The sequence below is a fragment of the Schistocerca americana genome, chromosome 10, assembly GCF_021461395.2.
Source record: "Schistocerca americana isolate TAMUIC-IGC-003095 chromosome 10, iqSchAmer2.1, whole genome shotgun sequence".
Taxonomy (NCBI): Eukaryota; Metazoa; Arthropoda; class Insecta; order Orthoptera; family Acrididae; genus Schistocerca; species Schistocerca americana.
In genome coordinates, this window is record NC_060128.1 from 150,294,542 (window position 1) to 150,307,298 (window position 12,757).

Consider the following 12,757-nt stretch of genomic DNA (forward strand, 5'->3'; position numbering starts at 1 on the left):
CATAGTCAATTATTTAAAAAATTCTTGTTTTTACTGGACTTTATGTATGTTTGAATTTTGGAAAATCAGTTGTGGGCCTTAAGCTGCTTAAAACCTTATTCTCGAAATACTGCGGCCTTTTGCATTGAAAGATTATGGTAATATATTTTAAATTTTTCAAATTTAATTGTGGCCCTCAGCCGCTTGTATTGCACCTTGCATATGTTTGTTCTATCTACTCTTGCCTTCTAACTTTCCAGCTTAACTGTGTATATTTTAATTATTTTATTTGCTGTTTTAACTGAATTTTTATATGGTTGATTTTTATGATTTCTTGTTTGGATGCCTTCAGCCGTGAAATAATTGCGTTTACGAGACTCGTAGTTCTAAAGGTTCGGCTATGTGTCGTTTTAGTGTAAAGGTGTTATTAAATTACAATAAATTACAAGTTTGAGTTAACCTGACCGACACATTATTTGGCCCTTTCCACAATCCTAAACACCTGTTCTGTGCCTTGCGGGTTTAGCGGGCGTCTCAAGACCATATAAAAGACACTGTATCCCGCTCTGGCGTCACTGCAGGCGTGTATCCTCGTATGCAAACTAACATAAAGGCGCCGAATACTATCCTGGACAGACTGACCCAAGCATATTGTTCTCTTCGTTCCAATTTCGCAATGGTTCTTGCATGCAGTGGAGAACGAGGAAGTTCCTATATCATCATGTCCCATGCCCGAGGGACTATCAATAAGCAATGTAATGTACTTTTGGCTACAAAAACCTACTTTTCAGTATAAACTTGGCTCAATGCGACGGCCTTACGCCACCTGACTGGGAGGGCCTTCATGGTTCCACTCTACTGGTCTATGTCGGAGCCTATGTCCTGCTGCATCAGTAACGTCCTCATCATCTACAATGGAGTTCGTCCTTCAGTGCGCCGAACAGGTGGAAGTAGGAAGGCGCCAGATCCGGAGTGTAAGGTGGATGAGGAAGAACAGTCCAATCAAGTTCTGTGAAATCCTCTCAGGTGCACACACTTCCGTGAGGGCTTGCGTTGTCATGGACAAGCAGAAGCTTATTTGTATTCTTGTGGTGAGGAACACAATGAATTTTCTTCAGTTTTCTGAGCGTAGCACAACACAGTTCACAGCTGATCTTTGCACCATGAGGGGACCATCAAAGAATAACCCTTTCAGAGTCCTAGAAGGACCCACCAGGGTAGCCAAGAGCGCTAATGCGCTGCTTCCTGGACTCAGGTAGGCGCGCCGGACCCGGATCAAATCCGCCCGGCGGATTAACGACGAGGGCCGGTGTGCCAGCCAGCCTGGATGTGGTTTTTAGGCGGTTTTCCACATCCCCCTAGGTGAATATCGGGCTAGTCCCCACGTTCTGTCTCAGTTACACGACTCGCAGACATTTGCAACATGTTTGCACTATTCCATGGCTTACAATAGACGAAGACAGCTAGGGTACAATAATTCCTTCCTGGGGGATACAGGGTGGCGACAGGAAGGGTATAAGCAATCCCTTAACCTTAGCATGTCACATCCGTGTAACCATGGCGGACCCTGTGTAACTGCGGGACAAGGATCAGAAATAGAGAGAGTCCCAAAACACTGTCGCCATTTCTTTACAGGCTGATGATGTGGCTTTCAACATTTTCTTCAGAGTAGAGGTGGTGTGGGGTCACTTCATGGATTGCCGTTTGGTTTCCCGTTTGAAGTAATGAACTGATGTTTCATCACCTATGACCATCTTCCATAAAAAATTATCACGATCAGCCTCTTACCGTGCAAGCAATTCAGGACAGATGGTCGTTTGTTGCTCTTTGTTGTCTTCTGCTAGGCAGCGAGGAACCCAGAAGGCAAACGCTTTTGACTATCAGAACTGGTGGACGAGTGTGTCAGTATTACCAACAAAGATGTAAAGCTGTGCAGAGAGTTGTTTCATTGTGATTCGTTGACCACCTCGAATGAGAGTGTCCACACGTTCCAACATTGCAGGAGTCACAGCTGTGTGCGGCTGGCCAGCATGCGGGAGATCCATGATAAGAAGATTGCAGCACTGCATTGATACCAATGGTCATCACTTCGAACACCTTCTGTAAATGGACATTCATGCAACCTTTCTGACCTTCGTTGACCCTCAAAGACCTTACTGTTAGACATCGTTGGATTCGTCTCAATAGCCGCTATCAGAAAATAAATACCAAACTATAGCATCCCATTTAAAAAACAAAGTTTGCCTTCATACCTCTGGCGCGACCCCATCTAGCAACAAAAAACCAACGTCATATTATGGTCCCCGTTGTCCAGTGCAACATTTGTCCCACAAACTTTTCAGCTTCTAACCACACTTTGTGAGTTATTCTAGGTGGCAATAATTAGTGACACATCTTGTATATCATATGGAATAAAGGATCAGAATTTGTATTGGTTTAGTTACTTTGTTTTTATCAGATTTAAATACGGTCGAACCTGGCTATAACAACATTCAAAGGACCTTGAAAATTATGTTGGTTGCAACCGAGATTCGTTTAACTAGTGTGTAAGTATAAGGATGTCCTTTAGGAATTCACACACACACACACACACACACACACACACACACACACACACACACACACAGCCCCCCCCCCTCCCCAACATCCCACTCCACTCTCCCAGGAACCTTCAGTCACAGTTTTCTAGAGTATGTGTTACAAGCAAAAATATTATTTAGGGGAAGGAACGTATACCATGTACATGTAGCACATATAGAACAACAAATAGCTGGGTGAACGGAATACAAAATGAATGTAAGTAAAAAACGGAAACATATAACTGTAAATAGAAATAGCTAGATCCTAACAAGTTGTCGAAGAGTCTCTACTAATCACACGTCAAAATATGTATAATTAAATAATTTTGGATATATTATAGACCATTGAAGATGTCTCACACGAACAAGCTAAAAATGTACTCAAGAGTAAATTTGAGCTTCAAAAGATGAAGTTTTCTTATTTCCATGATTAAAACATAACCGACTTATTATTAGCAACTGAGGAAACTGGCTGCAGATATTAACAATATTATAATGCTTCAAGTAGACATCTTAAGTTAGCTAGTTGTAATGCCTAACCCGAGTAGAATGTTGGGATGTTTCTATGGCAGGTGCATCACTAATACTGTACACCTGGTCAACAATGTTTACCGAGCGTTGTTTTCCCTCATTCTTTAGGTGTTTATCCAATTTCCGCTGTAAAGGGTAAAGAAATCAGAAGCGTCCGTTTGATTTCGAAGTTCTCTTATAATGCTAACTTGTCAGTTATGATTTTCAGAGGGAGCAACATGGTGGAAGATGTTCTACGAAATTTTGAGTCTCATTCTAGTGTGTATTACAATATTCTTCTGAAGTATCGCACTTTTACAATAGTATTAAGACACTTTGCTTCTCTTCCCTGTTTTCTACATTTTCTATAGACACATATTGGAAACAATATAAATTTTCTTTTTAAGTTCTTCAAATTTTTGTTAAACTGAATTGTAAGGAACGTTTAAGATAAAAAATAGACATATACTGAAACAAATTTCCGTTCTTCTATGTGTATCTTTGGTTCTTTGAGTGTCCTGAGGCAAAAACCACACGAATCAGCAACTTCGCTCAGCTTAAGTTCGCAGTCTGATATCTCTTCCCCTATTTTGGGATATCAACTGTCATGTGATGATGAATCAGACGAAGAGCCACAAAGAAGAGCGAGTCTCAATGTGAAGCATCAAAGCCAGCTGATGCTACGAATTAGAACCAGAGCCACCGGAAACAGCAGCTGATGTGCAGCCCTTTAAGGAACAGAATTCAGAAGGATTGGAAGAAATACCTTCAAGAACAAGGAACGCTACAGGAAAATTAAAATATTCAGAACACTGGGCAAGAAATGTTTCTAAAATCAGACGGCAGTGCGGGGAATGGTGGGTTTTGTCCATGAAAGTTCATGTTTCAGGAGAATTCACGAAAAATTCATGTTGAAACAACTGCAACAGATAGTGTTCTAAAAGCTTTACACGTCTACTATGATTGAACATTTTTGAATGATTTTATTAGAGACATGCGAGATAGAGAGACTTTATTCATAATAACACGGACGAGATCTTTAAAGAGACCACCACCTCAATGAATTCAACAAGGAACGTCACTCTTTTCTATTCCTTGCAATGAAGAACAGAAGTTTGGAGGACCATGGTTTTTGGGTACGCGTGGAATCAGTAAAGTTGTTGTGGATATACAGATGAAGAAAACAACATCCGTAAACACAAGTAGCATGGCCTCGAATTCTTACGCTAGTGGTGTGTGGGTTGTAGTACACCCCATATGGTCTTTTTTATATTCTGAATATTTTAACATTTGTGGTTGAATCAGCTGTAAGATATCACTGTGTGTTAATGTTATTGTATGTTATTAGTACATAGTGATAACAATAAAATGAAATTTTATTTATAATTATTAGTCACAAACCTCTTACAAATATTGAGTTATACAATACTTAAATGATGTTGTGTGTCCAAAGCTATTGTACTGATATGACTGAGACTACATTCAATAAAATATGTTTTATTTGTAGACAGTTCCACAACACACTCATTGTGCAAAAAACGTTTTCCTGATTGATCATACGAGTTCTCCTTACAGAGACAATTCTTTTCTCCATTTGGTTGTTTTATCTTATCCCCGCTAATAACTATGACTGACCTCGCCTTCGTCACTTTCATCTCCTTCCTGCTCTGATGTGTCATGATCACTGACAATAATAGCATCTTGTACATCTACACCTTTAGAATCAAATGGCCCTGGTTAACTATCTCATCAATGAGACCCATAAGGATTCAAGTGTAACTATATTTGTCCTTGATTAAACAGTCAAATATATCTTATGCAAAATACGCAGAAAAATGCAATGAAATAGCTACCTTTACTTTTTCGTGTTGTGGGACGAGAGTGGTTTGTTGGGGTTTGACAAACCACAGCAATCTCGCATTTCAACAGCATGTCACCAAGTCCTATGCACAACTAAAGTTATAAAAACACACTTTTACCACTCTACTGACATTTAGTAGCGGGTATCGGGAAGTACAAGGCAATGTGACATGCGATCTAACAATTAATTTTACAGTTTCATGATAAGGCGTATCCACATCCCTACACAGAACTGTCGGGTCAGAAAGACTAGCACCTGATCAAATTCAAGAAAAATTTCACTTTTATCTTCTCCTTGCAACGAAGAACAGAATTAATCCAAGTTTGTCAGAACAGGTTTTTCAATACTCTTGAATTCTGTAAATGTATTGTTGATACAGATTAGATTAGATTAGTACTTGTTCCATAGATCATGAATACGACACTTCGTAATGATGTGGAACGTGTCAGGTTAATAAAAGGTGTCAATAAAACATATTAGATTACACAATATATTACACGCCACTTAACATTTTTTTGGGTGGGGTGGGGAAATTACCCACATACTGTATCCAAAAATTCGTCTAATGAGTAGAAGGAATTGCCATTCAGAAATTCTTTTAATTTCCTTTTAAATGTCAGACTTTTCATGTTATTAGGTAAACGACCAAAGACTTTTGTGGCAGCATAATTTATCCCTTTCTGAGCCAAAGTTAGTTTTAACCTTGAATAATGAAGATCATCCTTTCTCCTAGTGTTGAATTTGTTCGGATTATTCATAACAAATTTCATAAGTGAATATATATAGTGTGAGGCTGCAGTGAAGATCCCTAGCTCTTTAAATGTCTGCAGGATGATCTTGGATGAGCTCCAGCAATTACTATGATTACACGCTTTTGTGCAATGAACACTCTTTTACTCAATGATGAGTTACCCCAGAATATGATGCCATACAAAAGCAGAGAATGAAAATAGGCGTGGTAAGCTAATTTACTGAGATGTTTATCGCCAAAATTTGCGATGACCCTGGTAGCATAACTAGCTGAACTCAAACGTTTCAACAGATCTTCAGTGTTTTTTCAGTTCAACCCCTCATCAGTGCATACATCTAGAAATTTTGAATATTCTACCTTAGCTACCGATTTCTGATCGAAGTCTATATTTATTAATGATGTCATTCCATTTACTGTGTGGAACTGTATAAACTGTGTTTTGTCAAAGTGTAATGAGAGCCCATTTGCAGACAACCACTTAATGATTTTCTGAAAAACATCGTTTACAATTTCATCAGTTAATTCCTGTCTGTTGGGTGTGATAGCTATACTTGTATCATCAGCAAAAAGTACCAGCTTTGCCTCTTCGTGAATATAGAATGGCAAGTCATTAATATATACAGGGTTATTACAAATGATTGAAGCGATTTCACAGCTCTACAATAACTTTATTATTTGAGATATTTTCACAATGCTTTGCACACACATACAAAAACTCAAAAAGTTTTTTTAGGCATTCACAAATGTTCGATATGTGCCCCTTTAGTGAGTCGGCAGACATCAAGCCGATAATCAAGTTCCTCCCACACTCGGCGCAGCATGTCCCCATCAATGAGTTCGAAAGCATCGTTGATGCGAGCTCGCAGTTCTGGCACGTTTCTTGGTAGATGAGGTTTAAACACTGAATCTTTCACATAACCCCACAGAAAGAAATCGCATGGAGTTAAGTCGGGAGAGCGTGGAGGCCATGACATGAATTGCTGATCATGATCTCCACCACGACCGATCCATCGGTTTTCCAATCTCCTGTTTAAGAAATGCCGAACATCATGATGGAAGTGCGGTGGAGCACCATACTGTTGAAAGATGAAGTCGGCGATGTCGGTCTCCAGTTGTGGCATGAGCCAATTTTCCAGCATGTCCAGATACAGGTGTCCTGTAACGTTTTTTTCGCAGAAGAAAAAGGGGCCGTAAAATTTAAACCGTGAGATTGCACAAAACACGTTAACTTTTGGTGAATTGCGAATTTGCTGCACGAATGCGTGAGGATTCTCTACCGCCCAGATTCGCACATTGTGTCTGTTCACTTCACCATTAAGAAAAAATGTTGCTTCATCACTGAAAACAAGTTTCGCATTGAACGCATCCTCTTCCATGAGCTGTTGCAACCGCGCCGAAAATTCAAAGCGTTTGACTTTGTCATCGTGTGTCAGGCCTTTTAGCAATTGTAAACGGTAAGGGTTCTGCTTTAGCCTTTTCCGTAAGATTTTCCAAACCGTCGGCTGTGGTACGTTTAGCTCCCTGCTCGCTTTATTCGTCAACTTCCGCGGGCTACGCGTGAAACTTGCCCGCACGCGTTCAACCGTTTCTTCGCTCACTGCAGGCCGACCCGTTGATTTCCCCTTACAGAGGCATCCAGAAGCTTTAAACTGCGCGTACCACCGCCGAATGGAGTTAGCAGTTGGTGGATCTTTGTTGAACTTCGTCCTGAAGTGTCGTTGTACTGTTATGACTGACTGATGTGAGTGCATTTCAAGCACGACATACGCTTTCTCGGCTCCTGTCGCCATTTTGTCTCACTGCGCTCTCGAGCGCTCTTGTGACAGAAACCTGAAGTGCGGCTTCAGCCGAACAAAACTTTATGAGTTTTTCAACGTATCTGTAGTGTATCGTGACCATATGTCAATGGATGGAGCTACAGTGAATTTATGAAATCGCTTCAATCATTTGTAATAGCCCTTTATTAAGAACAGCAGAGGACCCAAGACCGAACCTTGCGGCACCCCCTTCTTGATTGTTTCCCAGTTTGAGAAATCATCAGTTTTTTGCATATTATGTGAACTGCTTATTTCAACTTTCTGCACTCTTCCAGTTAGGTATGATTTAAACCATTTGAGCGCTGTCCCATTTATACCACAGTACCTGAGCTTATCTAGAAGTATTCCATGATTTACACATTCAAAAGAGATGAAGAAAAGAACATCTATAGAAGCAAGCAAGGAAGACAAAAGAGCCCTTCATGTAAAGGGGGTCGCTTCGCCAAAACATTTGTGTAGTGTGACGAATCTCAATACAACATTACTGTGTACTACTTTGCAAATAAATATGTTTACTATCGTTAGCAGTTGGTTTATCTCGGAAATCTCAAGTAGGTAACCCGCCATCTGGACCAGTGCAACAAATACACATCTCTCTTTTCAAACTAAGTGAACACAGCAGATCAGAATTATTTCATATACTTTGTGTACAGTGAAGTTTTAAAATTTCGAAACGCGTGTCTTTCAGTAACAGCTATTTTCAGTGTGGTTGTACTGTCCGCCCCTGGTAGCTGAGTGGTCAGCGCGACAGAATGTCAATTCTAAGGGCCCGGGTTCAATTCCCGGCTGGGTCGGAGATTTTCTCCGCTCAGGGACTGGGTGTTGTGTTGTCCTTATCATCATCATTTCATCCCCATCGACGCGCAAGTCGCCGAAGTGGCGTCAAATCGAAAGTCTTGCACCCGGCGAACGGTCTACCCAACGGGAAAGTGTTGTTGTACTAAGATGACGATGGTGGAGACTGTTCTTTGAGGTAAGCATGACCACCGGCTGCGAGAGACTTGTGAAGGTAGAGTAAAACCCGGTCCCTCACTCCTTGGCTGTAGCAACCTATGCCTTCCCTTCCTCTGGATTCGATTTCATTTCCTGCGCGCCTGCTTTTCACAGACGCCGTGCTGTCGATGGTGGGAGCGGCGAACGACTTCTGCTAGGGCGGAGGCAAGCGCTCTTCAAACGTAGTTGCCAAAACGATTCGATTACTTACTGTCGGTTACATCAGGCTTGGAGAGTAGGAAACGTCATTTTGAAAATACAGGGAGTATCAAAAAGAATCACTCGATTTGGCGCGTGTTTATTTATGATGAACGGGAAATTAAAAAGGTTTTTTTTTCATACCTTTTCGTACGTGTTCAATACGCTCCCTTGAGATGCATGGTATATGTTAATGCGGTATTCGAATTGTTCTCACACTGCAGCGAGCACGTCTTGTGTTACAGCTTCCACGGCTGCTGTTCAAATGGCTCTAAGCACTGTGGGACTTAACATCTGAGGTCATCAGTCCCCTAGACTTAGAACTACTTAAACCTAACTGACTTAAGGACATCACACACATCCATGCCCGGGCAGGGTTCGAGGCTGCGACCGTATTGGCAGCGCGGTTCCGGACTGAAGGGCCTAGAACCGCTGGGTCACATTAAATATATGGATATATGTAATTGACTAGCTATAAATTTGGGATATTAATATTCCAATATATTTCAGTTAAAATATTGAGGTTTCTCGGAGATATATATATATCGTGGTCGAAGTACAGAGGATATAAAATGTAGACTGGCAATGGCAAGGAAAGCATTTCTGAAGAAGTCGAGTATAGACGCTTAAAGTAGTAAACGAGTTTTGCTATTTGGGAAGCAAAATAACTGATGATGGTCGAAGTAGAGAGGATATAAAATGTAGACTGGCAATGGCAAGGAAAGCGTTTCTGAAGAAGAGAAATTTGTTAACATCGAGTATAGGTTTACGTGTCAGGAAGTCGTTTCGGAAAGTATTTGTATGGAGTGTACCCATGTATGGAAGTGAAACATGGACAATAAATAGTTTGGACAAGTAGAGAATAGAAGCTGTCGAAATGTGGTTCTACATAAGAATGCTGAAGATTAGATGGGTAAATCACCTAACTAACGAGGAGGTACTGAATAGAATTGGGGAATTTGTGACACAACTTGAGTAGAAGAAAGGATCGGTTGGTAGGAAATGTTCTGAGGCATCAAGGGATCACCAATTTAGTATTGGAGGGCAGGGTGGAGGTTAAAAATCGTAGAGGGAGACCAAGAGATGAATACACAAAGCAGATTCAGAAGGATGTAGGTTGCAGTAGGTACTGGGAGATGAAGAGAAGCTTGCAGTGGATAGAGGAGCATGGAAAGCTGCATCAAACCAGTCTCTGGACTGAAGACCACAACAATATGTATATAAAATTTACCCTCTCGTACAAGGAAGACTATGGATATTTTCGCCGGCCGAAGTGGCCGTGCGGTTAAAGGCGCTGCAGTCTGAAACCGCGAGACCGCTACGGTCGCAGGTTCGAATCCTGCCTCGGGCATGGATGTTTGTGATGTCCTTAGGTTAGTTAGGTTTAACTAGTTCTAAGTTCTAGGGGACTAATGACCTCAGCAGTTGAGTCCCATAGTGCTCAGATCCATTTGAACCACTATGGATATTTTCTCCTCATATGATGTAAATAATCTAGCTGTGAATAAATGGTTGCGACTATTAAGGTTCCAACCCTCGTATATCGACAGTTCAGCCATTCTGGGAATCGAAGATCTCGAAGATTTTTGCCTGTTATTAACAATAATACTGTCAAGGTGTCGGTCCCTCGAAATTCAGTACTTTCGAGAATGTTTTAATTTGAAGTAGGATAATAAATGACAAAAGAAAATATTTTTTCGTGTGAAGTAATTACAAAGAGTCCGCAGCTCGTGGTCTCGCGGTAGCGTTCTCGCTTCCCGAGCACGGGGTCCCGGGTTCGACTCCCGGCGGGGTCCGGAATTTTCACCTGCCTCGAAATGACTGGGTGTTGTTGTGTCATCCTCATCATCATCATTCATCCCCATTACGGTCGGAGGTAGGCAATGGCAAACCACCTCCGCTAGGACCTTGCCGAGTATGGGACCTCATCATCATCATTATGTTTGTTGTGTCTCTTTCCGTTTTTGATATGTAAAAGGAAATTGACAGCTATAGTTCACTGATACCGCACTTAACAAGATTCTTATAAACAGGGATGATACCCTTCTCGAAAACAAGTCTGTTGACGACAGCGAGAAGCTACTGTGCAGACCACGTGGGGTCAAGCCTTGCACGTACACGCGTTCCGTCTAGTAGACCACGCCACGCGACAATAGCTACGTTATGGTGTCTCCAGTGCTGAACCGCTTCTTATGTCACGGATTTATTGCTCGTTTCTCACTGTAGGCATAGTTATTAAAATAGTGCTGCTCGCTTCCACGAATTTCTATAATTGCTAATATTTTAAAACAATGGAAATTCTACGAATTAACATTACGCGTTTCTTAAAAAAGTTGTATTTGAAAACCAAAAATTTCAGTAACGCTGGTATGGCGCAATGATGTGCCAGTTATTTTACCTAGTTATTAGTAAAAAAAATTAAGAAAACCTGTAACGACCAGGAGCAAGGAAATAGGAAAAAATACCGGGTATTTAGACAAAAAAACCGATATCGGATTCAACCACATGGTTTTTCCCATCGCTTTCCCGTACCACATTTCCCTGCCTCAGAAAAAAATCTGAAGAGGTACTGGGAATCGAACCCGGACGAGGACGCTAAACATCCGCCTACGGAATGGGATTAGAAAAATTTCATTGCATTGTCTCCTCTGTGTTTGTAGTATTAGTGGGCAACACCGTACGCCACAAAACAACGGGAGAATTCCGTGCTTGTGTGTTCCTGTGTTCTGGAAGCTGGCGTGTCACGTGTGGGTTGGCGCCCCATGTGAGCTTTCTCGCACGAGGCCCGACGCAATTCACAAAAGCCCCCCTGCCGCCTTTTGTTGGGTGTCGGTTCTGAAAGCGCGCACCTACGGCGCCGTTTCTAGGAACGGCAGCTGCCTGTGACGTCAGCAGCCAGTGTGTGTGTGTGTGTGTGTGTGTGTGTGTGTGTGTGTGTGTGTGTGACAGGACCGCCTCTGGCATCGTGGCTCCCCTGCTTGTCAATCCGCGACGCCGTCACAGAATCGATACACGTCTCTGCTATCTACGCACTAGCTGAGCCGTGCGAGCCAGCCACGCAGAAGATAAGAGGTTAACGTAGGACCCACACCTCGATTTCAGAATAACGGGTCTGCTTTGTTTACGACCAGTTAACGAGTACTCCCTGTTCTATGTCTACGTGCGTATCATTACAGTCACATGTAAATGAGTTGACATAAGACGTTATCTTAGCAGACAGGTTAAGGAATGGTAAACGTAAGTTTATAGCATTTGCAGACTTAGAGAAAGCTTTTGACAGTGTTGACTGGAATATTCTCTTTGAAACTCTGAAGGTAGCAGCGTAAAATACAGGGAGCGAAAGGCTGTTTCTACAGAAACCAGAGCAGGCCGGTGTAGCCGAGTGGTTCTAGGTGAGACCTGGTGGTCAAGAAAGGCAGGATTCGGTTACGATTGTGGGCGGGGCCGTAATCATTTACTACGGGTTGGCTTTTCTTTTAATCACACACAATTTACTTAAAATCAACAACAAATTAAAATAATGGCAATAATTTAGGAATTGTCTCACTGCTGAAGGCCTTAATGGCAATAAATTAAGAATTGATTAAACTTGCTGCAACTTACAATTATAGTTGTTAAAATATAATTGACAAGTGACCAAGGTCTTAACGCTCGCTGCAAAAATACAATTGACGAAGTAAAATTTTAAGTCACGTAGCGACAGTCACGGCTGAAGGCCTTAATCGTAATAGATGAAGAATTGTTTAACTTGTTTGCAACTTACAAACTACAGTTGTTGAAATATTGAAAACAAATCACCAAGGTCTTAAAGGTTAACAGCTAAAATACAATTGCCACCTTAGAATTTTAACACACAAAGCGACAGTCATGGCTGAAGGCCTTAATCGTAATAGATGAAGAATTGTTTAACTTGTTTGCAACTTACAAACTACAGTTGTTGAAATATTGAAAACAAATCACCAAGGTCTTAAAGGTTAACAGCTAAAATACAATTGCCACCTTAGAATTTTAACACACAAAGCGACAGTCATGGCTGAAGGCCTTAATCGTAATAGATGAAGAATTGTTT